General features: G+C 41.2%; 1 long non-coding RNA gene across 1 annotated transcript; it reads left to right on the top strand.

The window, feature by feature from the left end:
* The first annotated feature begins 17,687 nt into the window (after positions 1-17,687).
* Positions 17,688-22,930, top strand: LOC133651544 (uncharacterized). The gene is made up of 5 exons (XR_009826432.1): positions 17,688-17,768; positions 17,844-17,872; positions 17,974-18,033; positions 21,079-21,141; positions 21,579-22,930. It is a non-coding gene; the product is annotated as an uncharacterized LOC133651544 (long non-coding RNA).
* Positions 22,931-24,041: the final 1,111 nt, after the last annotated feature.

Here is a 24,041-nt window from a genome sequence, read left to right as displayed (position 1 = left end):
ACGATATGACTTAAAGGCCTACTGAAATGAATTTTTTTTATTTAAACGGGGATAGCAGATCTATTCTATGTGTCATACTTGATCATTTCGCGATATTGCCATATTTTTGCTGAAAGGATTTAGTATAGAACAACGACGATAAAGATTGCAACTTTTGGTATCTGATAAAAAAAAGGCTTGCCCCTACCGGAAGTAGCGTGATGTAGTCAATTGAACATATACGCAAAGTTCCCTATTGTTTACAATGATGGCCGCATGAAGTGAGAGAGATTCGGACCGAGAAAGCGACAATTTCCCCATTAATTTGAGCGAGGATGAAAGATTTGTGGATGAGTAAAGTGCAAGTGAAGGACTAGTGGGGAGTTGAAGCTATTCAGATAGGGAAGATGCTGTGAGAGCCGGGGGTGACCTGATATTCAGCTGGGAATGACTACAACAGTAAATACACACAAGACATATATATACTCTATTAGCCACAACACAACCAGGCTTATATTTAATATGCCACAAATTAATCCTGCATAAAAACACCTGCGTGTTTGTTATGCTAGCTCCTAGCTCCTCTGCTAGCTCCTAGCTCCATAGAACACGCCAATACAATTCAAACACCTGATCAACACACACAATCACTCAGCCCAAAAGACCGCTCACCTAACCCAAGGTTCATAAAGCTTATATATTTTTAAAAAGTTACGTACGTGACGCGCACATACGGTCAAGCTATCAAATGTTTAGCAGCCAAGGCTGCATACTCACGGTACCTGATATTCAGCTGGGAATGACTACAACAGTAAATACACACAAGACATATATATACTCTATTAGCCACAACACAACCAGGCTTATATTTAATATGCCACAAATTAATCCTGCATAAAAACACCTGCGTGTTTGTTATGCTAGCTCCTAGCTCCTCTGCTACCTCCTAGCTCCATAGAACACGCCAATACAATTCAAACACCTGATCAACACACACAATCACTCAGCCCAAAAGACCGTTCACCTAACCCAAGGTTCATAAAGCTTATATATTTTTAAAAAGTTACGTACGTGACGCGCACATACGGTCAAGCTATCAAATGTTTAGCAGCCAAGGCTGCATACTCACGGTACCTGATATTCAGCTGGGAATGACTACAACAGTAAATAAACACAAGACATATATATACTCTATTAGCCACAACACAACCAGGCTTATATTTAATATGCCACAAATTAATCCTGCATAAAAACACCTGCGTGTTTGTTATGCTAGCTCCTAGCTCCTATGCTAGCTCCTAGCTCCTAGAACACGCCAATACAATTCAAACACCTGATCAACACACACAATCACTCAGCCCAAAAGACCGTTCACCTAACCCAAGGTTCATAAAGCTTATATATTTTAAAAAAGTTACGTACATACGCAAAAAAAAGTTGCGCACATACGGTCAAGCGATCAAATGTTTAAAAGCCAAAGCTGCATACTCACAGTAGCACGTCTGCGTCTTTGTCATCCAAATCAAAGTAATCCTGGTAAGAGTCTGTGTTGTCCCAGTTCTCTACAGGCGTCTGTGTATCGAAGTCAAAAGTCCTCCTGGTTAGAGTCTCTGTTATCCGAGTTCTTCCATCTTGACTGCATCTTCCGGGAATGTAAACAAAGAAGCGCCGGCTGTGTACTGTTGTTGCTGACTACGTTCGAAAAATACGTCCATTTCGCACCGACAACTTTCTTCTTTGCTTGCTCAGCTTCCTTCTCCATAATGCAATGAACATGATTGCAACAGATTCACGAACACAGATGTCCAGAATACTGTGGAATTATGAAATGAAAACAGAGCTTTTTCGTATTGGCTTCAATGTGGAAGGCATATCCGTGTTCGCCGGGCTACGTCACGCGCATACGGCATCCTCAGAGGCGCTTCGAACCGGAAGTTTAGCGGCAAATTTAAAATGTCACTTTATAAGTTAACCCGGCCGTATTGGCATGTGTTATAATGTTAAGATTTCATCATTGATATATAAACTATCAGACTGCGTGGTCGGTAGTAGTGGGTTTCAGTAGGCCTTTAAACAATAAATCATACCGAATTGCTCATAAAAAGTCAGGCTTTTTGTCCGCAGTGTCCAACAGTCAGAAAGTCGTCCTCAGTAAATCATTTACTGAGATGGGTTCCTGTAGAGCCCATCTCCCGAATACAACTGTTTCGTCAGCTTTGGGCAAGCTACGCCATTCGCAGTCGCCAGCGGAAATGGATATTTCATCACAACATCCGGTTTCGGTTTGTATTTAAGACGACCGAATTTTCGGGCACAAATAATAGTCTACCGGTATATGTAATATATGAATATATATTTTGATTCCGAAGGAATAGCGATTGTTGAAAGACTGTAATTGACCCTGTGGCGCATTTGTTTACAGTTGAAAAATAAAGCTAGCATAGATCCAGGCTGATATCTCCTCTACTTAACAGCCATAAAAAGATTACAACCCTCCCAAATATATTACACTATATAGGCTCCAGCACCCCCCGTGACCCAAAAGGGATAAAAGGTAGAAAATGGATGGATGGATACATCCATTCATACTTTATATACCTTTAGTTTCATCTAAAAACCATAATTTTAAGGTGTCGCGACTTTTATTAAATTTTGTAGAAGTAGCAACTTCCTTCCGGTTAACTTCCTTTGTTTTCACTTTATCGCAGTGCGCATGCACGTGACGACAAGGCCCCAATGTGGCCACAAGTTGGGGCCACATTGGGGCCTGTCCACGTTTACACCGGAATCTGATGAAAGTCACATGTTACTTGCAGTGTCAACAGTCAGCTGGAAAAAGTCAGAATCTGATGTGAATCTGTCAAAAAATCTGATTTGTGCCCATTTGGCCTGCAGTGAGGATGTAGTCTTTAAAACAGCAAGCTGCAGTGTCCATGCCAATGCCAATCATGCAAAACATGACAATGTGTTGGATTAATGTCAGTGTGTATGTAAAAACATTTACATTTCTGGGAAAATAATGTGAATGAAAAATCAAATTATTAAAAGGAGCCTTATGTAAAAATGTCATGTGAAGTCATCATTAAATATGTCAAAAGGCATTAATAAATCATGTTCTTTTCCAATACCTCTATAACTGATAACAGTAGTTCAGCCGGGATATGCTCATTTCCCCGAATTATGGTTATTGTTTTCATTTCGAAGTCCCGCCCTCCACCGTTTGACCAATTATAAAGTCCGTGAGTGTGTCACATTTAGGTTGCCAGTTACACACCACCATCTTGGTCTGGCTACTGACACTGGTAAAGTTACTAAACATGTCAGATCTAAGTCAATCTAAAAGTTACCTGTGACAGACTCAAGCCGTCTTGTGGGTTCTCTGGACCATCAAATGGAGACATCTCGAGCAGAGTTGACGTTTGTTTATTTTTGCAAATAAAACCTCACAGCCTCAGTCGCTTTTCAGCTCCTTTTCTTCCGCTCGCTCGTTCGTCGTTTGTCTCTGGCTCTTCTCCTCTCTCGCTCCGCGTCAGCTTCCCTTTTGCTCCTTCCAGTCTCTCCCCCGTCTCTCTCTGCTGCGCCCCTTTTCTTCCGCGAGAGGAGATTGGATGATCGTGCCCAGGTGTGCGGATCGCACACCTGGGCACGATTGCGGCGTCGCTGCCGGCGCGCCCCGCCTCGCCGCTCGCTGCCGTCCACGCCTCCACGCAGCCATCTTGGGCCGGGCTCTAGCGTGCCCTGCTTTGCTGCTCGCTTGCCGGCCACGCCTCCTCGCCGCCATCTTGGGCCAGGCTCCGGCGTTCCCTGCCTCGCTGCTCGCTCGCCGGCCCCGCCTCTCCACAGTCCTCCATCGCCAAACGCAAGCCGGGATTCCGACCGGCTGCGCGTACTCTCCCCCCCCCTTTTTCAGAGGGAGCGGGAAGTGAGGACGGCCAGGTCCTCCTGTGGCCCCGGTCTTCTCCTTCTCTGTGTCTTCTTGGTATTGTTCTTGCACATAAACTTCTTTACGAAAAACTTCTTCAACATAAACTTCTTCTTCTTCTTCTTCTTCAACATAAACTTCTTCTGCAACATAAACTTCTTCTTCTGCAACATAAACTTCTTCTGCAACACAAACTTCTGCAACACAAACGTCTTCTTCTGCAACACAAACTTCTTTTTCTTCAACATCTTCTTTTTCTTCAACTTCTTCTTCTTCAACTTCTTGTTGTTGAGCACATGAGTGGTTTCCCTCCAGTGCTTCTTCTTCCACCACTTCCTTGGGGGGCCACTCGCTGCCACACCCCGCCTGGACCGCTAGCACCTGCAGGAGCTGCAATTGTTTGCGGGAATCTTCGAGACGCTGGCGGCTGCCTGCCGCCAGTTCCGTGAACGCCCCCACGAGGGCCCACAGGAAATCGTCCTCCCCCGCCTCCGATGGTCCAGCCACGTTAGGTGCCAAATGTGACAGACTCAAGCCGTCTTGTGGGTTCCCTGGACCATCAAATGGAGACATCTCGAGCAGAGTTGACGTTTGTTTATTTTTGCAAATAAAACCTCACAGCCTCAGTCGCTTTTCAGCTCCTTTTCTTCCGCTCGCTCGTTCGTCGTTTGTCTCTGGCTCTTCTCCTCTCTCGCTCCGCGTCAGCTTCCCTTTTGCTCCTTCCAGTCTCTCCCCCGTCTCTCTCTGCTGCGCCCCTTTTCTTCCGCGAGAGGAGATTGGATGATCGTGCCCAGGTGTGCGGATCACGCACCTGGGCACGATTGCGGCGTCGCTGCCGGCGCGTCCCGCCTCGCCGCTCGCTGCCGTCCACGCCTCCACGCCGCCGTCTTGGGCCGGGCTCTAGCGTGCCCTGCTTTGCTGCTCGCTTGCCGGCCACGCCTCCTCGCCGCCATCTTGGGCCAGGCTCCGGCGTTCCCTGCCTCGCTGCTCGCTCGCCGGCCCCGCCTCTCCACATTACCATTCTCAACTTATTCATGACAAAGCCAGGATTTGTATAGGGGATGCCTCTGAAAGGTGGAGACCATTGAAGACGGAGAAGAGTTTTTCATCTGACGCCAAACTTGCTAATTTCCTCCTTGATAGGTAAGTCAGGCATTTACGTTTTCTTATGACTTGTAATAAATGGAAACGGACATTTGGTATGTAAACTATATAGTCCAATACAGTCTATGATCTTGTCTAACAAAGCTAGTATGTTGCTGCAACCAATGCTTAGTGTGATGGTGCTTAGCTCCTTGTGTAATGCTTACCATGCTAGCCCGGACATACAGGCTAACGGGGGAAATATATGCCTGTTAGCCTGTATGTCAATGTGTCATCCAATTGAAAGGGCAAAATATATTTTGGATATGGGTAGTGTCAGTGCCTATTTCCTTCTCAATATGCTGATACGCTGAGGAAATGGGTTCCAACATTTGCACGGCTGTCATCATGGCAATGTGAAAGGTATGGAGACAAATCACATGATCAAATAATTCGTCATTGGTGTAGCCTATAGGCATACCTTGGTAAAATGTCTCTTCTTTAGTTTTGGGCGTACATTAGGCTGCTAAGCATGCTCGACTTATGTTCACCAGTATAACCATTGCTAGCTGGTTGTAGTTGGTTTTAGTCTTGGTTTTCTGATATTACTGACAATAACCATATGATTGCCATTTCTTGTGATATTGTGTGCAGGCATGACCTACTTCTTCCTGAAAACAGCCTAATTTATGTGTAAAATGTGTTGGTTAGAGATTTGTTATTGACAAAACGCTTGTCTATTCAGCTATTATGGTCCCAGCACCTCAACCCCTAGTAAGAGGCAGTGGAAGTTTTAAGTTCCTTGGAGTAGCCCAGTCCATCCAGCTGGATTCGGCTGCGTATCTGGCAACCTCAGTCAGGGAGAGGGTACTACAGAATTTTGACCGAGATTGCAGTACCATTTCTGGCCACATTATTACATATGGCTCCTTTAAGTACAATACCCAAAACCAGTGAAGTTGTCACGTTGTGTAAATCGTAAATAAAAACAGAATACAATGATTTGCAAATAATTTTCAAATACAAATCTGCAAATAATTTTCAAATACAAATCTGCAAATACAAGATACTTAACGTTCGAAATGGAAAACTTGGTTATTTTGTGGAAATATTAGCTCACTTGAGTTTGAGTTTGAGTTTGAGTTTATTTCGAACATGCAAGCATACAACATGATACATCACAATTTCCAGTTTCTCTTTTCAACATGTTCGAAAAGGAGTAGGAAGAAGCAGAGCTTATTTAATCCTACCCCTTTTCTTTACATAACAGTTGCAAAACTTTTTGTTCACTTCCTGTTCACAATTTTTTCACAATAAACTCCATAAGTAATCACAATAAAAATAAATAAATAAATAATAGTAAGAATTTAATAATAATAATTGGTGAAGTAAGTCATATTTCATATGATGAGATAAGTAAGATTACTTTAAGAATGAATGAATGGATGGATGAAATAAATTGAGAATGTTTGTCATGGTTCTTCTTCTTTGTACTTTGTAAACACTTTAAGTTTGAAGAGTTTCTTGAAGTGTATCATATTAGTACATTGTTTGATTGCTTTGCTTAATCCATTCCATAATTTAATTCCACATACTGATATACTGAAGGTCTTAAGTGTTGTACGTGCAAACAAATGTTTTAAATTACGTTTTTCTCTAAGATTATATTTCTCCTCCTCTTTTTTTGAGAATAATTGTTGTATATTCTTGGGTAGCAGGTTATAGTTTGATTTGTGCATAATTTTAGCTGTTTGCAAATTCACTATGTCGTGGAATTTCAGTATTTTTGATTCAATAAATAAAGGGTTTGTATGTTCTCTATATCCAACATTATGTATTATTCTAACTGATCTTTTTTGTATCACCGTTAATGAATGAAGTGTACTTTTGTAATTATTTCCTCATATTTCTACACAGTAGGTCAGATATGGTAACACTAGTGAGCAGTAGAGAATATGAAGGGATTTTTGGTCTAGAACATGTTTTGCTTTATTCATTATTGACGTGTTTCTTGCAACTTTATGTTGTATATTTTTTACGTGAGATTTCCAGTTCAATTTATCATCAATCATTATACCTAGAAATTTGGTTTCGTTTACTCTTTCAATTTCTATTCCGTCTATTTGTATTTGTGTTTGACTTTCTCTTCTACTGTTACCAAATAGCATTATCTTAGTTTTACTGAGATTCAACGATAGTCTGTTTTGTCAAACCATCTTTTTAATTTGTTAATTTCTTCTGTTATTATTTGTATTATCTCCTGTGTGTTCTCTCCTGAACAAAACGCTGTTGTATCATCCGCAAATAATACTAACTTTAAATCTTTTGTAACTTTACAAATGTCATTTATATAGAGATTGAATAATTTAGGTCCTAGTATTGATCCCTGAGGTACACCACAGGATATATTTAGCGTTGTAGACGTGTGTTCGCCTAGCTTCACTTGGAATTTGATGCCTGCAACATGTTTCGAAAAAGCTTGCACAAGTGGCAAAAAAGACTGAGAAAGTTGAGGAATGCTCATCAAACACTTATATGGAACATCCCACAGGTGAACAGGCTAATTGGGAACAGGTGGGTGCCATGATTGGGTATAAAAGCAGCTTCCATGAAATGCTCAGTAATTCAAAAACAAGGATGAGGCGAGGGTCAACACTTTGTGAACAAATGCGTGAGCAAATTGTCCAGCAGTTTAAGAAAAACATTTCTCAAGGAGCTATTGCAAGGAATCTAGGGATTTTACCATCTACTGTCCGTAATATCATCAAAAGGTTCAGAGAATCTGGAGAAATCACTGCATGTAAGCGATGATATTACGGACCTTTAATCCCTCAGGTGGTACTGCATCAAAAACCGACATCGGTGTGTAAAGGATATCACCACATGGGCTCAGGAACACTTCAGAAAACCAATGTCAGTAATTACACTTGGTGGCTACATCTGTAAGTGCAAGTTAAAACTCTACTGTGTAAAGCCAAAGCCATTTATCAACAACACCCAGAAACGCTGTCGACTTTGCTGGGCCTGAGCTCATCTAAGATGGACTGATGCAAAGTGGAAAAGTGTTCTGTGGTCTGAGGAGGTCACATTTCAAATTGTTTTTGGAAACTGTGGACGTTGTGTCCTCTGGACCAAAGAGGAAAAGAACCATCCAGATTGTACTAGGCGCAAAGTGTAAAAGCCAGCATCTGTGATGGTATGGGGGTGTATTAGTGCCCAAGACATGGGTAACTTACACATCTGTGAAGGCACCATTAATGCTGAAAGGTACATACAGGTTTTGGAGCAACATATGTTGCCATCGAAGCAACGTTATCATGGACAGCAAGAAAATGCCAAGCCACGTGTTACAACAGCGTGGCCTCGTAGTAAAACAGTCTGGGTGTAGCGGCCCACTTGGATTAATGACACAAGATGCAGAGAGCTTTGACTGGTGCAACTTTAATTCTCTCCTTTTCTCCTCACAATTTTGACACCGTGAAAACTATGAAGATGGACAGAAAATACAAATGCCATTGTACCAAATTTCCATAAACAATGCATAAATCATGTTTACATTTTTAAACTTATAAACAAATCTTTTTTAGTAAATAAAATAATGACATTTATCCGTTTGTTTTGAATAAAATGAACCACTTAATTTACAATAAATAAAACCATTAGTCTCCTCCTACCTCCTTCCGCTTCCAAGGGCGCTAAGTTTGCTCAACTTGTTAGCCAAGCTTCCACACACAGCTCGTAGTGACTCTCATTAAATGTGACATATAAACAACACAAACACGAGGCACAATAAAATAACCTCTCACAAATGTTCACACAGAATATGAGAAATATATATTTTTCAGCATGTTTTACCAGTCCTGGAGTAACGTGAGTATGCACTGTTGATGTCAGACGGAACGGCAGCAGGAAGTCAAGCATCAGCAATAAAGGAAGTAACAGAATTAGAGTGAGTTCTTCAAAATAAAGGCACAAAAAAAACGTAACATGACAGAACTGCATTTTTCTCATGAACAAAATTTGCTGCCATTTACACTGGGTATTAGACTGGCCTGCCTGTAGTCCAGACCTGTCTCCCATTGACAATGTGTGGCGCAATATGAAGCCTAAAATACAACAACGGAGACCCCGGACTGTTGAACAACTTAAGCTGTACATCAAGCAAGAATGGGAAAGAATCCCACTTCAAAAATGTGTCTCCTCAGTTCCCAAACGTTTACTGAGTGTTGTTAAAAGGAAAAGCCATGTAACACAGTGGTAACAATGCCCCTGTGACAACTTGTTTGCAATGTGTTGCTGCCATTAAATTCAAAGTTAATGATTATTTGCAAAAAAAAAATCAAGTTTCTCAGTGTGAACATTAAATATCTTGTCTTTGCAGTCTAATCAATTGAGTATAAGTTGAAAAGGATTTGCAAATCAATGTATTCTGTTTTTATTTACGAATTACACAACATGCCAACTTCCCTGGTTTTGGGTTTTTGATTTTATGACCCCCCCTTGTCGTACCTCCGTGGACCCTGTGGCTGTCAGGGACCCCCTGTTGAAGACCCCTGATCTAGAACCAGGGTGCACAAAGTGGGGCCTGCCAAAGGGTGGCTTCCCAAATGTAATACATATTCATCCTGACCTGTTTCAAGCTCACACAGTAATTGACAGCATGTCTGCAAGGCTAGCTTGTTGCCATCTATAAAACAGGGGGGTGCAGTTAATTACATGGACCATTTCAGAGGGATGCCGAAAAACCAAGGAGTGATGCAGGTTCACAAAGCGTTGTGTTGCTGCCTGTCCAAAAATGTAACACGAAAGGACCAAAAATGAGTTTAACAGCTCACCTTTGAAACACTTTGTGGTGGCATTCTCAATTTCAAGCGGCGGTAACTTGCGAATGAATCACTTGTGGTTGCTAATAAGAATCAAACACCTGTCAACGTTTGCAGAGCTTGGTGCAAAAGTGCATACAGTCAGAAAGAGAGAAAGCGCTGAGACTTGATGAGTTGGGAAATGTTGTTTTCAGACTTTGTGGAAATAAAAAAGACTTTGCCACGGACCCACGGGAACAATGGAGCTCTTTAGCTGACGGTCAGCGCAAATGGTGGAGGTGACAAGCTGCAGATGAGCCATCCAAATGGAAAGAGCAAACGTGTGACGGCGTTAAAGAGACAACAAGTGTTAATTGGATGCATCCATTTACGAGTTGTGTCCTCTTTTGTGCTGAAGCAAGGAGTCACTCTGTTTGTTAAAATGAAAATAACTGATGTAACTAGGCTACGTCACAATCCTGTAAACTGCAAAACTGTAGGATTTTTAAAAATCCTATTCATCCACTTGTAACAATGTCACAGATCACACATTTGTAACGTATACTCTACAAAACACTAAGTTTGTAACTTTTGACATTTAGCCACGGATTTTGGGACTGACAAGCATATGTGTGAAAAACTTTCGCGAGATTGGTTGATAAGGCAAAACTTCTGTGCAAGGGCACGGGCAGATTGTCCGTAGGATGGGATGTCCGATTCAGATTTTCCGTTCGTAACTCTTACTTTTACTAGTAACGCGTATTCCAATTAATTACTTTTAAGTCTGTTACAACGCCGTTAGCGATAGCTCGATGAAACGTGGCAGGCTACTTTTGATGTGGTTTTGGGTCGACAACAAGACGTCGTCATGAGTACAGCAAGTTCAATGAAAGAAATGTCTTTTTACTTGTGAAAACAAGCAGCACCGCACTGAAATTGACTAGATATCAAAAATGAAGAGGCTCCATCACACTGTGACACAGCAGACAACATACGCACACAATGGGAATAAATCATCAACAACAATGATTCAAGCGACAAACTTTCCATCGAAACAATACACCGTTTAATGACAAGAAGATATAACAGCCATCGAAGCACATTCCTCCCATTTATTAAGCAGAGGCAACACAATCAGATTAAAGATTCAAAAGAGCTCGAGTCAGAGCCGACAAACTGCGGCTGCTAACTGTAAAGCTAACAAAAACAGCTCCGTCGAAAATCCTCAATGTCGTCACACGTCTCTAGGCAGCAGGCCCCGCCTTTTAAACACAGAGACCACACGCACAGTGTGCTCTCAATAAAATACGTCTCTCAACTGCATATGCCAGATATTAGAATTGTTTTTAATTGTTTAAGTGCGGTAACATATTAATGACTTTCCCCAGTAATTATTTACATGTATTAAAGAGTAATTCAGTTAGTAATTATATAACTTATTTGAACACCTTTTTCACCAGCATAGCCGCAACTCTTGTCAACAAACTGTCCCACCACTCTGGTCGCTTTGGTGTAGAACACATTAAAGCCTTCTACAGAAAGCTAGGAGTATCCAACGATGATTTCAAATTAGAAATGGTCACAGCTGATGAGGTCTTTAAAAAATTTAGCGCGCTCCACCCAAACAAGGCCACCGGCCTTGATAATAATCCCTCCAGATTCCTCAGGGACTCTGCCTCCATCATTGCCCCGATCATCACGCACATAATGAACCTATCAATTACACAAGGCCAAGGACCAAAAGATTTTAAGATAGCAAGAGTAACTCCCCTCTTTAAAAAAGGAAGCAAATTGGAACCTGGCAACTACCGACCTGTTTCTATTCTCAGTTCCATTTCGAAAGTAATGGAGAAAATAGTTTATGAACAGGTCGATAGTTACCTTGCCACTAATAAACTCATGTACAAATTCCAATCCGGCTTCAGAACTAACCACTCCACTGACACATGCCTTCTCTATCTGACCGACCACATCAAACATGAGGTGGACACGGGCAAATACTGTGGCATGGTCATGCTGGACCTTCAGAAGGCCTTTGACACCGTTAACCACGCTATACTGTTGGATAAGCTCAGAGCAATCGGATTTAACAAAACCTCATGGAGCTGGATGCAATCTTACTCGGAGGGGAGGGAGCATGTGGTAGAGGTAAACGGCACCGTGTCCGTCCCCCCCTCTCGGTGAGCTATGGAGTCCCCCAAATCAGTATATTGGGACCTTTACTGTTCCTAATATACATAAACGACTTGTCATCGGCATGCGACTGTGAATTGTTTTTGTTTGCGGATGACTCTGCCCTGCTGGTATCCGACAAGGACAAGTCACATGTGGAGAAAATCCTCAGTGCTGAGCTCTGTAGAACTTGCACCTGGCTCGCTGACAACAAGCTATCCATTCACTTGGGTAAAACTGAATCCATCCTGTTTGGGTCCCACATCAACCTTAAGAAAGTCAATGACTTCACTATAAAAGTGGGTGACATTGTTATCACCAGGAAAGATGAGGTCACCTACCTAGGTTCCATTCTAGAGGCTAACCTTTCCTGTGATAAAATGGCAACCAAGGTAATCAAAAAGGTTAACCAACGAACGAGATTTCTCTACAGAATCTCCTCTCTGGTCAACAAAAGCACCATGATGATTCTGGCGGGAACTCTCGTTCAACCCTTTTTCGATTACGCATGCACCTCCTGGTACCCTAGCACCTCCAAAACCCTCAAATCTAAACTCCAAACATCCCAGAACAAGCTAGTCAGGTTACTTCTAGACCTCCACCCCAGATCCCACCTCACTCCTACCCACTTCTCCAAAGTGGGCTGGCTCAAGGTGGAGGACAGAGTTAAACAACTTGCACTGAGCCTAGTCTATAAAATCCACTACACCTCCCTGATACCGAAGTACATGTCAAACTACTTCCTTAACGTAAATGACCGCCATAACCACAACACCAGGGGGAGCTCCACTAGCCACGTTAAACCCAGATTCCGAACTAACAAAGGTCTTAACTCATTCTCTTTGTATGCCACAACAATCTGGAATGCGCTCCCAACAGGTATAAAAGAAAGGGCATCTCTATCCTCCTTCAAAACCGCAATAAAAGTTCACCTCCAGGCAGCTACAACCCTAAACTAACACCCTCCCCAGATTGCTAATAATCAAATGTAAACAATCAAATGCAGATACTTTTTCTTATGCCTTCTGATCTCTCTCTCTCTCTCTCTCTCTCTCTCTCTCTCTCTCTCTCTCTCTCTCTCTCTCTCTCTCTCTCTCTCTCTCTCTATGTCCACTACTTGCTGTCCATATCCTACCCCCCCTCCCCGCCCCCCTCCACACCCCTGATTGTAAATAATGTAAATAATTCAATGTGATTATCTTGTGTGATGACTGTATTATGATGATAGTATATATCTGATAGTATATATCTGTATCATGAATCAATTTAAGTGGACCCCGACTTAAACAAGTTGAAAAACTTATTCGGGTGTTACCATTTAGTGGTCAATTGTACGGAATATGTACTTCACTGTGCAACCTACTAATAAAAGTCTCAATCAATCAATCAAATAAAGTAACAACTTTTTTTTCACAACCCCGAGGGTTCAGCCTTGGCACTAGAGGGTGTTAAAAAAAAAAAGGTTCATTTTAATAATGTGAAGTGTGCCCTCTTCTTGGTGTCATTTTGATAAGTCACCTGACCGAACCTTCATGCTCTCACCTCAGCGTGTTAACATACCAGGGAAGCATCATAGCAATAGTGTCATATAGTCAAAATACCGTATTTTCTGGACCATAGGACGCACCGGATTATAAGGCACACTGCCGATGAGTGGGTCTATTCAGGTATATTTTCATACAAAAGGTGCACCGGATTTTAAGGCGCATTAAAGGCCTACTGAAACCCACTATTACCGACCACGCAGTCTGATAGTTTATATATCAATGATGAAATCTTAACATTGCAACACATGCCAATACGGCCAGGTTAACTTATAAAGTGACATTTAAAATTTCCCGGGAAATATCCGGCTGAAACTTCACGGTATGATGACGTATGCGCGTGACGAAGTCAGTTTAACGGAAGTTATGGTACCCCGTAGAATACTATACAAAAAGCTCTGTTTTCATTTCATAATTCCACAGTATTCTGGACATCTTTTGCAATTTGTTTAATGAACAATGAAGGCTGCAAAGAAGACAGTTGTAGGTGGGATCGGTGTATTAGCAGCGGACTACAGCAACACAACCAGGAGGACTTTGTTGGAGAGCAGACGCGCTAGCCGGCGACCTCACCTTGACTTCCTACGTCTCCGGGCCGCCAAACGCATCGGGTGAAGTCCTTCGTCCTTCCGCCGATCGCTGGAACGCAGGTGAGCACGGGTGTTGATGAGCAGATGAGGGCTGGCTGGCGTAGGTGGAGAGCTAATGTTTTTAGCATAGCTCTGTGCGGTCTGGTTGCTAAGTTGCTAAGTTAGCTTCAATGGCGTCGTTAGCACAGCATTGTTAACCTTCGCCAGCCTGGAAAGCATTAACCGTGTATTTACATGTCCACGGTTTAATAGTATTGTTGATTTTCTATCTATCCTTCCAGTCAGGGGTTTATTTTTTTTGTTTCTATATGCAGTTAAAGCACGATGCTATCACGTTAGCTCGTAGCTAAAGCGTTTCGCCGATGTATTGTCGTGGAGATAAAAGGCACTGAATGTCCATTTCGCGTTCTCGACTCTCATTTTCAAGAGGATATAGTATCCGAGGTGGTTTAAAATACAAATCCGTGATCCACAATAGAAAAAGGAGAGAGTGTGGAATCCAATGAGCCAGCTTGTACCTAAGTTACGGTCAGAGCGAAAAAAAATATGTATTTCACTGCATTCTAGTCCGTCACTCTAACGTTCCTCGTCCACGAATCTTTCATCCTCGCTCAAATTAATGGGGTAATGGTCCGAATCGCTCTAGCTGCGTTGAAAACAATAGGAAAATATGAGGGAGTGAACAACTGACAACGTCACGCTACTTCCGGTAGGGGCAAGGTTTTTTTTTATCAGAGACCAAAAGTTGCGAACTTAATCGACGTTGTTCTATACTAAATATTTTCAGCAAAAATATGGCAATATCGCAAAATGATCAAGTATGACACATAGAAGGGATCTGCTATTCCCGTTTAAATAAAAAAAAATCATTTCAGTAGGCCTTTAAAGGAGCGCCGTGTGTAATGTTCTATATTTTCAATGGAACATATAAAATGTTGCTGTTGTTTACTTGAGTCATATGGCAGTCTAGACGTATCTCTTATGTGTGACTGCCATCTACTGGTCACACTTATCATTTCATTTCACCTAGTACCAAATAAAATAGCTTTAAGGTCGGTAAGCACAACCAAAATTATTCTGTATCTGAGGCGCACCGGGTTATAAGGCGCACTGTTTTGAGAAAATGAAAGGATTTTAAGTGAGCCTTATAGTCCAAACAATACGGTAATGTCCCCCAAAGCGACCATTATTTCACTTGAACTGCAGCTTTCTCCCCTTCCTTCACATCAGACCAGGGACTGTGTGCTGCGCTGTAAGCCCAAATAGTCAAAGTCAGAAAGGATGGAATCAATGCTCCTGACTCGCTCTTATGCGGGATTCCAGCGTTGTGTAATTCTGAGAGACTCGTGTGAGAGACAAGACGACAACAAACCCCTTCAGAGGCCTGCGTCGTCACGTCATCCCGCAGGCTGCCCGAAATGGATGTGCTTCATTTTGCCACCGCCACCCATAACATCTGCAGGGGCTTCCCTGCTAGCCGACTCCCCAGAGGGCAGAGCTGCTGTATTAAAACTGTCCATCGTCTTTGGCGCTCTTGCCTTTTTTTTTTCTTTCGGGACCTACGAGAGGCCCGAGAGTCAGGGGACTTCACAAGTGAGTGTTGAGGCTGTCTTACAGCTTCAAGACTGCTTGGCTGCACAGCAACAACAACATCAGCAAAGTCTGTTGGCTGCTTGGTGGACCCGGCTACCTCGCTCACAGTTTTTGACAAGTGGCCTACAGGGACCGCCTACACTCGAATATCCATGGAACAAATGGAAACCTGCAAGTGTAATATTTAGGGATGTATATTATTAGGTATTGATACAATCCGATCGATATTCCTTATCGGTACCAGTATTTATCGGTATTGTTATCGGCCAATACGTTTTTCCTACACTTTGTACCCTGCGGCTTATAAAACGGTGCGGCTAATTTATGGATTTTTCTTCGCTGACGGCCACAATGCAAATATTTTTCATAAAATACAAGCAAAGACACTGACATGGTGTGTTTTTGTTTGTGCTGTGGCGCCATCTTTTGGACGAGTTTGCTCACTGCAGGTGCCGCTGAGTGAATGTCAACAGTGTTTCCTGCCGTTTAAAGCTTTGAACCGGAGCTATAAGTGCTGTTCCGTCTTCTAATCATCCATAGCACTTCTACAGGTATGGATTCTTCTTTCATCACTCCAAGCAACCTTTGTAAGTTTTACAATATAACTAAAACAATTCTTACTTAGCAAACCGTCCCACGTGTGATGTCTGTAGGAGTGTTTTCATGCATATTTGTACACGCTTTGATAATGCAATGAAGCTAGCAGTATTAGCATTAGTTAAAATGCTAACACATTTACAAATGTATCTGTTAGTATTCTTAACTTACAATGGCATTCTTTTTGTATTGTTTCAGTTTCACAAATTCCTCAATAAATTCACCAAAACGTCGCCGTGGAGTTATTGAGTCTGTTTAGCTGATTGGAGAGCTAGCTTCCGCAGCTAGTGGGTCCATGACGATGACTTCTGTTTTGTTTGATCAGCCCTTTTACTGCCGTGTTACAGACACCGTTTAGAAACAATTAAGGTATGTAAATAAACATTTACAAAATCTTTATGTGTAAATAACTCATTTATTTTTATTAGAATTGTTATTAGCACAATAGATTGTACACCAGCAACATCATGTAACATCTCACAGCAGGGAAATCTTTGATCAAAACCTGCTTTTTAAGTCTTTAACAGTCAACTACGTTTGCAGTGCAAGATGCATTAAAAATAGCAACTAAATCAGAATTTTATCACCAGTTACTCAGTAATTGAGTAGTTTTTTTTTCACTGAATAATTACTTATATTATTAACCAAGCAATTATTTGGATGCATATGTTTACTTTTACTTAAGTCATATTAAAAAATTTAGTTTGATCAAGTTTGATGATATTACTCTAAGGCAGTTATTCCCGAGCGATGTGATGCCATGGGGGGTACGTGTGACTGCGGGGAATATGCTATATCAGTATCATACAGTATCATACTTTAAACCCCGCTTCCAAAAGCTGTGGACTTCAAAATGTGCTCATTGTAGTCATTAATCCTGACTTCCTCATTTTGATAAAAAAATAAGATAAAATCAGCACACATTGTTTTATTCACTTTTGTTTTGTTGGTTTAAGTGTTTTGTGTATTGTGCTCCAGACTTAATGGTGCTAATCAATTTGAATGTATTATTATTTGTTGAGTTTATTTATTTTTCAGTGTCAAATGGTTCAAGTCGGTCATAGAATGTATATGATTCAAATAATGACAATATTTTTTTTTTTTATATTTTCAGGCAAATGGATGCACTTTAAACATTTTCTGACTAAAAGCAATGTCAGTAAACTAATTACGTTGTATTATTTAAGTGCAATTCCAACATGTGAGAAGGGATACAATTACAATGTTTTTATTTATGTATTGATTTCACCAAAATCTGTTTTCAGTAACTTGGTTTCGTTTCTCTTTTTATTATTTTTTAGATTTTATTGAACATTTACGGTTTTATTTTGATACATCCTAAATGATCGTCACAGTACGGAGCTTTATTTTGAAGGGTAAAGGATGTTACGTTACTTCCGCCTCTCTTCAATCAGTTTGCTTTCCACCTGACTGAGGTCGGTACGTACGTTGGTGCAGTGGAGGATGAACAGTTACTTTTTGGGAGGTGAAATAACCATTCAACACAAATAATTATGGTGTAATTATCATAAGAAAATTTGTCTTATTTCATTCGGTGTAGTTTTGGGGACATTTTTGGACGAGAGAAAAGTAAGCTAACTATCAGGCTTGCCCATATGTTTTTCGTCTCCCTGTGAGTGTGCCAATCCAAGCTTCTGCCATATGTACTGAAAGTGCATGTTTCCATCTAGGCATGTTTGGCAGGGAAGGAGCTCACACATATCTCCTTTTGTGATTTCAGCACAGTGCAGGTATGTTTCTGGTTGTTTTATTCACTTAAATGTTTTATTTATTTGTTTTGGTTATTTCATACAGTTGAATTGCATTATTATTTTGTACCATATGTGTTTCATTTCACGTGAAAAGTGTCAGTGACATTTGTTCTATTGTTTTATTTTTTTTGATACATTTAAACATATTAAGTCAGTCTGCTTTGCACCTGACTGAGGCATGTTTGGCAGTGAAGGAGCTCACACACATCTCCTTTTGTGATTTAAATACAATGCACAATTAAACTTGGGTTATCCGTGTCCCTCCTTGTCACGGTGAACCTAAACACGACACAGTGTAGTCGGGACGAGCAGATTCGCCTTGGCTACACAATGACAATAAATCTATTATATTGTATTGTATTCTATTCTTTTTTCTTCAATGTTAATATGGATTCAATGCTATGCAGAGGTGTACTTATAACAATTTTATAGACAAATTATACTAGTTATAGTTGCGTTGGAAAGATAGGGGGTGTGCACACATTTTTCTTCCCCCTCGGTGGAGGCAGTAAAGTAACAGTACTCTTACTTGAGTAAATTCTTTGGCTGATTTACCCACCTCTGCACATTATTGGGCTTTTGGAGTTTTTCCTTGTCCGAATGTAGGTTCAGATCAGGGGATGTCATTGTGGTTTCTGAAGCCCTTTGAGAGCTATAAAAATACACTATGATTGATTGACTGTATTGTATACATTACATTTATCTAAAAGTTTGTTTTTCTTTTTAAAAGGCATCAGTGTTGGCGCTAGGAATTATCAAAATGGGGTCCCACAGTAACTGTTTTGTAACCGTTTTGAAAACAAATGATACATGTATGCATTATCCTGTTATATCTCACATTCTATATTGTATTTTGGAAAACGGTTGTCATAAATGGTAAAGGGTAAGATATGCAGAGATGAGATGTGTCAGTATCAAAATGTTACTTGAAATCTATTTTTGACAGCAGCAAAGTGGTCATTTGGGTAGATTTTAACACGTAAACTGTACTGTAGGTAGGGGTGTAACGGTACACAAAAATTTTGGTTCGGTATGTACCTCGGTTTAGAGGTCACGGTTCGGTTCATTTTCGGTACAGTAAGAAAACAACAAAATACACATTTTTTGGTTATTTATTTACCAAATTTGTAAACAATGGCTTTATCCTCTTAACATTGGGAACGCTATAATAATTCTGCCCATGTTAATCAACATTAAACTGCCTCAAGTTGTTGCTCAGATACAATAAAATAACAAAACTTTTCTTCTACATATAAAAAGTGCAACATTAAACAGTTTCAAGTCAACTCATCACGCTTAATTTATTACATCATTTGGGAAGCCTGTAGTTGATTTTTATTATGTAAATGTTATATTTTTATCAACATGTGATAGCAGGGACCCTGCCATTCAAAACTAGGCGGCTGCATTACTAATGATTAATGTAACTATAGCTGAAAAAATGGTACAATAGCAATAGGGGGGACTATTCACCCCTGAACACCATGGAGTTCATGTAGGCTTAATGATGCAGTTACATTATTATATCAACTATCAGAGACAGAAACTCTTCATTTAACATAATGTCCTGCTTCAAAACAACTCAATCAACACAGAAAAAGGTAAAGTGAAATAACAGACAGGGCTTTGCTGTCCGTAACACACATGCACACACAAAACACACACACACGCACACACACATGCACGCACGCACACACACACACACACACACACACACACACACCGCAAAATGAGCTAACGTTGCGCTAAAAGCGAATTAGCCTTCACCTCAAGCCAGGACTGCGAGCGAGCTGAGTTGCCATTTAGGTTTCTAGAACGTCAACGGGCTCATAGTGATGTTACTAGTAGTTGACTGGGAGGTGTTTATTATAATTTGGGGAGAGTCCGCGGCCTGATGCTTACCTGCTAAACGCTAAGCACTGACTACATGCGCTCTGAATACGCACTGCTGATTGGCTGTTACCACTCTGAATACGCACTGCTGATTGGCTCTTACCGTTCTGTTTGTAAACAATCAGATGGTTGTGTGGGTGGGACAATGCTGGGTGCTGTGTAGAGTACTGACAGACACAGAGGCAGTAGGAAGCGGAGGCGGCTACTTAATATGTTCGTGTGGAAACTCGTTCGGTACACCTCCGAACCGAACCAAAACCTCCGTACCGAAACGGTTCAATACAAATACACGTACCGTAACACCCCTAACTGTAGGATGTTATATTTTGATATATGTAATGGTCATAAGGGTATTCTAGTCAAATATGCAGAGATGAGATGTGTAAATATCAAAATATTAAGTTGAATCACTTTTTGTCAGGCAACATTACATTTAATGAAAATGTTACATAAATGAATACATCCAAACACTTTATAAATATGTATAATGTGCACGAAAAAACAACAGTTACAATTGAATGTATCTTCCAAACAAGAAATAGGTTTTATCACATCAACATGGGACAAACAACAGTCCTTTAAATCTCATTAATACCAAAGAAAAAGAAAACTGTCATTTTCCAGACATGATAAAGGCTTAACTAATTTTAAACACAATAACCAGGAAGATAAAGTGTTTGCCTCACACCTAGTAATCCACCGTGGACAGACCAAGCCAAGCAGTGCAGGTTAATAAGTGAGTGGTGTGCGCTCCCGCGGAGGAAATACATTTTTGGCAGGCAATCACATTTTGGCACAACACCGGCATATATAAACAAAACAAAACGATAATTGATTAAAAAAAAAAAACTAAAGTTTTGAGCCGGAGAAGGCAGGGTCGGTAAAAAAAAAAATCAGCATAGACGCACAGACTTCCGGAAATGTGCGTCCTTTCTGATTTCAATTCGTAAAAAGACACTGAGGCATGTTAAATTGTTGAACTGTGCAATTTTGGGGCCCAAACGGATTAAAGTAATAATTTCAATTGGATTTGAGATACGAGTGTTTTGAGTTACAAGCTTGGTCATTGAACCAATTGAGCTCATAAGTACTACTGTAATTAATTAACTATTTGGGTTTTTCACATTTCAGGGGAAGCTGAGGTCCCCTTTAAGGCAGCCACCACTGGAACCTAATATCTAGTCCAGGAGTCATGTAAGTACATGATGGGTGAAATCATATTACATGTTAGACTGTGGCAAAAAGTGACAATATAACACAAATATTACAAAAGGGCACGATAAGTGCAGGCGGCTCTGCGCTGTAGATCTTCGAGGGTGAGCGAGCATGCGACCAGAAACTAAACAAGCCCGCCCGCCGCCTGGCTCAGAAATCATTTGCAAAATTTGCCACCAGCGGGGTGCAAAGAAAATGTTTGCACATTCACCTCGTTTGTTTACTCATGCAGAAACACGAGGCTCCTAAAAATTGTTGGTAGCACAACATAAACAATGAAACGTCTTCCAAGCACATTCATGGCGGGAATTTGTTTCAACTGACAAAATAGTTGCTATCTGGCAATGTGATCCTGGCTGAAACAACACATTCCACTACTTTTATTGCACTACTTTCTTCTTTTTCTCATTTTCTAGAGAGAATAATAGTTAACGTTTGCTGTTCTGTGAAGTCTCCCAGATGCCCTAAATATGTCATGGCGGCACCACCACATCTCCCCACGGGGCTGGTATCCTTACCCATGCTGCACCAGCGAGAGAACGCTCGCCTTCCCTCTCTTTTAACTTGCAGCTGAAGGCCTTTTATTTCCCAAGGAGTATTGCTCCACACATATGGTCAGGCCTTCTTGCCTTCTGCTTCTGAATGATGCAACTTAGGGACTTTGTGTACTCTGCAGAAAGGGAGGTTGCGGGGAGTTAAACATGTTCCGTACGTCGCTCGCGTTGTGTATGCAGTAGGGTTGTACGGTATACCGTTACTAGTATAGTATCGCGGTACTAATGAATCAAAAACGGTACTATACTCCGTTTGAAAAGCACCGGTTCCCGAGGAGGATGAGGAACATGTTCGGCAGCGCACAATCACGGAGTACTTACATGCAGACAGAAAAGTGAGAATGGACGCATTTTGGTGTAAAAACCAAAGATAAAGGTGAACTTATAACACTGAAACATCCTCAGGAAGAGGTGCTTTAAGACATGGCTAGCAGCTAACTTCCATCCACAGTCGGCAGTGTTTTAACTACTTCTAAATCACTAATCCTGGCCTCCATGGCGACGAAGTACGTTTCTTATAAGTAGCATTATCACTGGAGGACGAGGAATAGCTAAACATGCTTCACTACACACCCTAGGAGGATACAATGGCTCACCGGCGTCACCGCTATCAAAAACTAGCACGTCTTAATGTAAACAAATGCAATGGGTGGATTTACACCTGACATCCACTGTAATGATATCAAGTACAAGAGCGTATCTAGTAGATACTACTATGATTAGATCGATTTTTTTATCACCACAAAATCTTATTTCCTTTTTTGAAAATTCATAATATGTTTATAAACTCAGGAAATATGTCCCTGGACACATGAGGACTTTGACTTTGACCAATGCATGATCCTGTAACTACTTGGTATCGGATCGATACCTAAATGTGTGGAATCATCCAAAACTAATGTAAAGTTTCCAAACTACAGAAGAATAAGTGATTATTACATTTTAACAGAAGTGTAGATAGAACAAGTTAAAACAGAAAATAAGCAGATATTAACAGTAAATGAACAAGTAGATTAATAAAACATTTTTACAGTTTGTCCCTCATAATGTAGACACAATAATAGAATGAGTCTTTGTTTGGTTACTTACTACTACAAGACAAGTCGTCTAGTATGTTCACTATTTTATTTAAGGACTAAATTGTTCTTCGATTGCAATAAGAAACATATGTTTAATGTACCCTAAGAGTTTTTGTTAAAATAAAGCCAATAATGAAATTGTTTGTGGTCCCCTTTATTTAGAAAAGTATCGAAAAGTATCGAAGTACATTTTGGTACCGCTACCAAAATATTGGTATCAGGACAACCCTAGTGTGCAGCATCATTTAACAGACATCTATGTTTTGGTCATCAGGGACAGCGTTACAGGGGAGCCAATGGTGACTAAGATCCAATGAAGGCAGAATGTAAAGCAGGGCTGTTCAACTGGTGGCCCGGGAATGACACCAGCTCAGCCCCCCTGAGTTTAGTTCAAAACTAGGGAGACCAACATTTTTACAGCAAATTACTTGAGGAGAGCGTGGTGGCGTCAGAGGACCCACTGGAAAGGATGGTGGTCTCTGACCAGCTTGAGAGGATGTTAGCAGAGCGGGCGTCAAACCTGGAGCGAGCTTGGCTAGGGCAGGATTCAAAGCTGGAGCAAGCATGGCTGCTGGCGGTGTCGTCACAAGAAGCTGATGCTCCATTTCCAGCTCAGCCAACACCTTCCGATACCACTCGTCCCTGGTAAAATGCATTGCTGGAGCAGGAAGTGGAGCTGAAGCTTTACTCTCAAGAGAGGCGGAGCTTGAGCCTTTGGGAGTGGAGCTTGACTTTATTCCTTAACAAAAAACATTTTCCATATCATCCCCAGCCTTTGATTTACTTTCACTAAATGGGGGGTGATTGGCAGAAAATGTTTGAAAGTCCAAAAAAGTCAGAAATCAACACGTCAAGCACACAGCGCCTTAAAAGGTGCGCCCCTGCACGTGACTCAGATGCCAGGTCTGGGTCCAACTCACCGGATTTGGGCTTAAGTGGTGACAGAGAAGCAGCCGTCTAAAGTCTCGGGAAGAAAATCACATGAGAAGAGTGCAGAGGACGACTTATTCGTACGTCGAGTCCGGGTCTTTCCCTCAATCTCCGGGGACGGGTGCCTGCTCTGGGCATCCATTATTTTGGACAAGAGACGGTTCCAAGCCTCAACACCCTCAGGAAAGATGACCTCCTCGTTCTCAACTTCCTCATCCTCCTGAAAAAACCACAGCACACAGAGCTTTCATCTCCGCAAAAATCTTTCGCTTCTTGATTTTTGCAAGAAACACTTCTTTAGTCGGTGTGATCATTC

The sequence above is a fragment of the Entelurus aequoreus genome, linkage group LG06 (genome assembly GCF_033978785.1).
Source record: "Entelurus aequoreus isolate RoL-2023_Sb linkage group LG06, RoL_Eaeq_v1.1, whole genome shotgun sequence".
NCBI lineage: Eukaryota > Metazoa > Chordata > Actinopteri > Syngnathiformes > Syngnathidae > Entelurus > Entelurus aequoreus.
The sequence above is the reverse complement of the archived record's forward strand: the minus strand, read 5'-3'. Positions and strand labels throughout refer to the sequence as shown.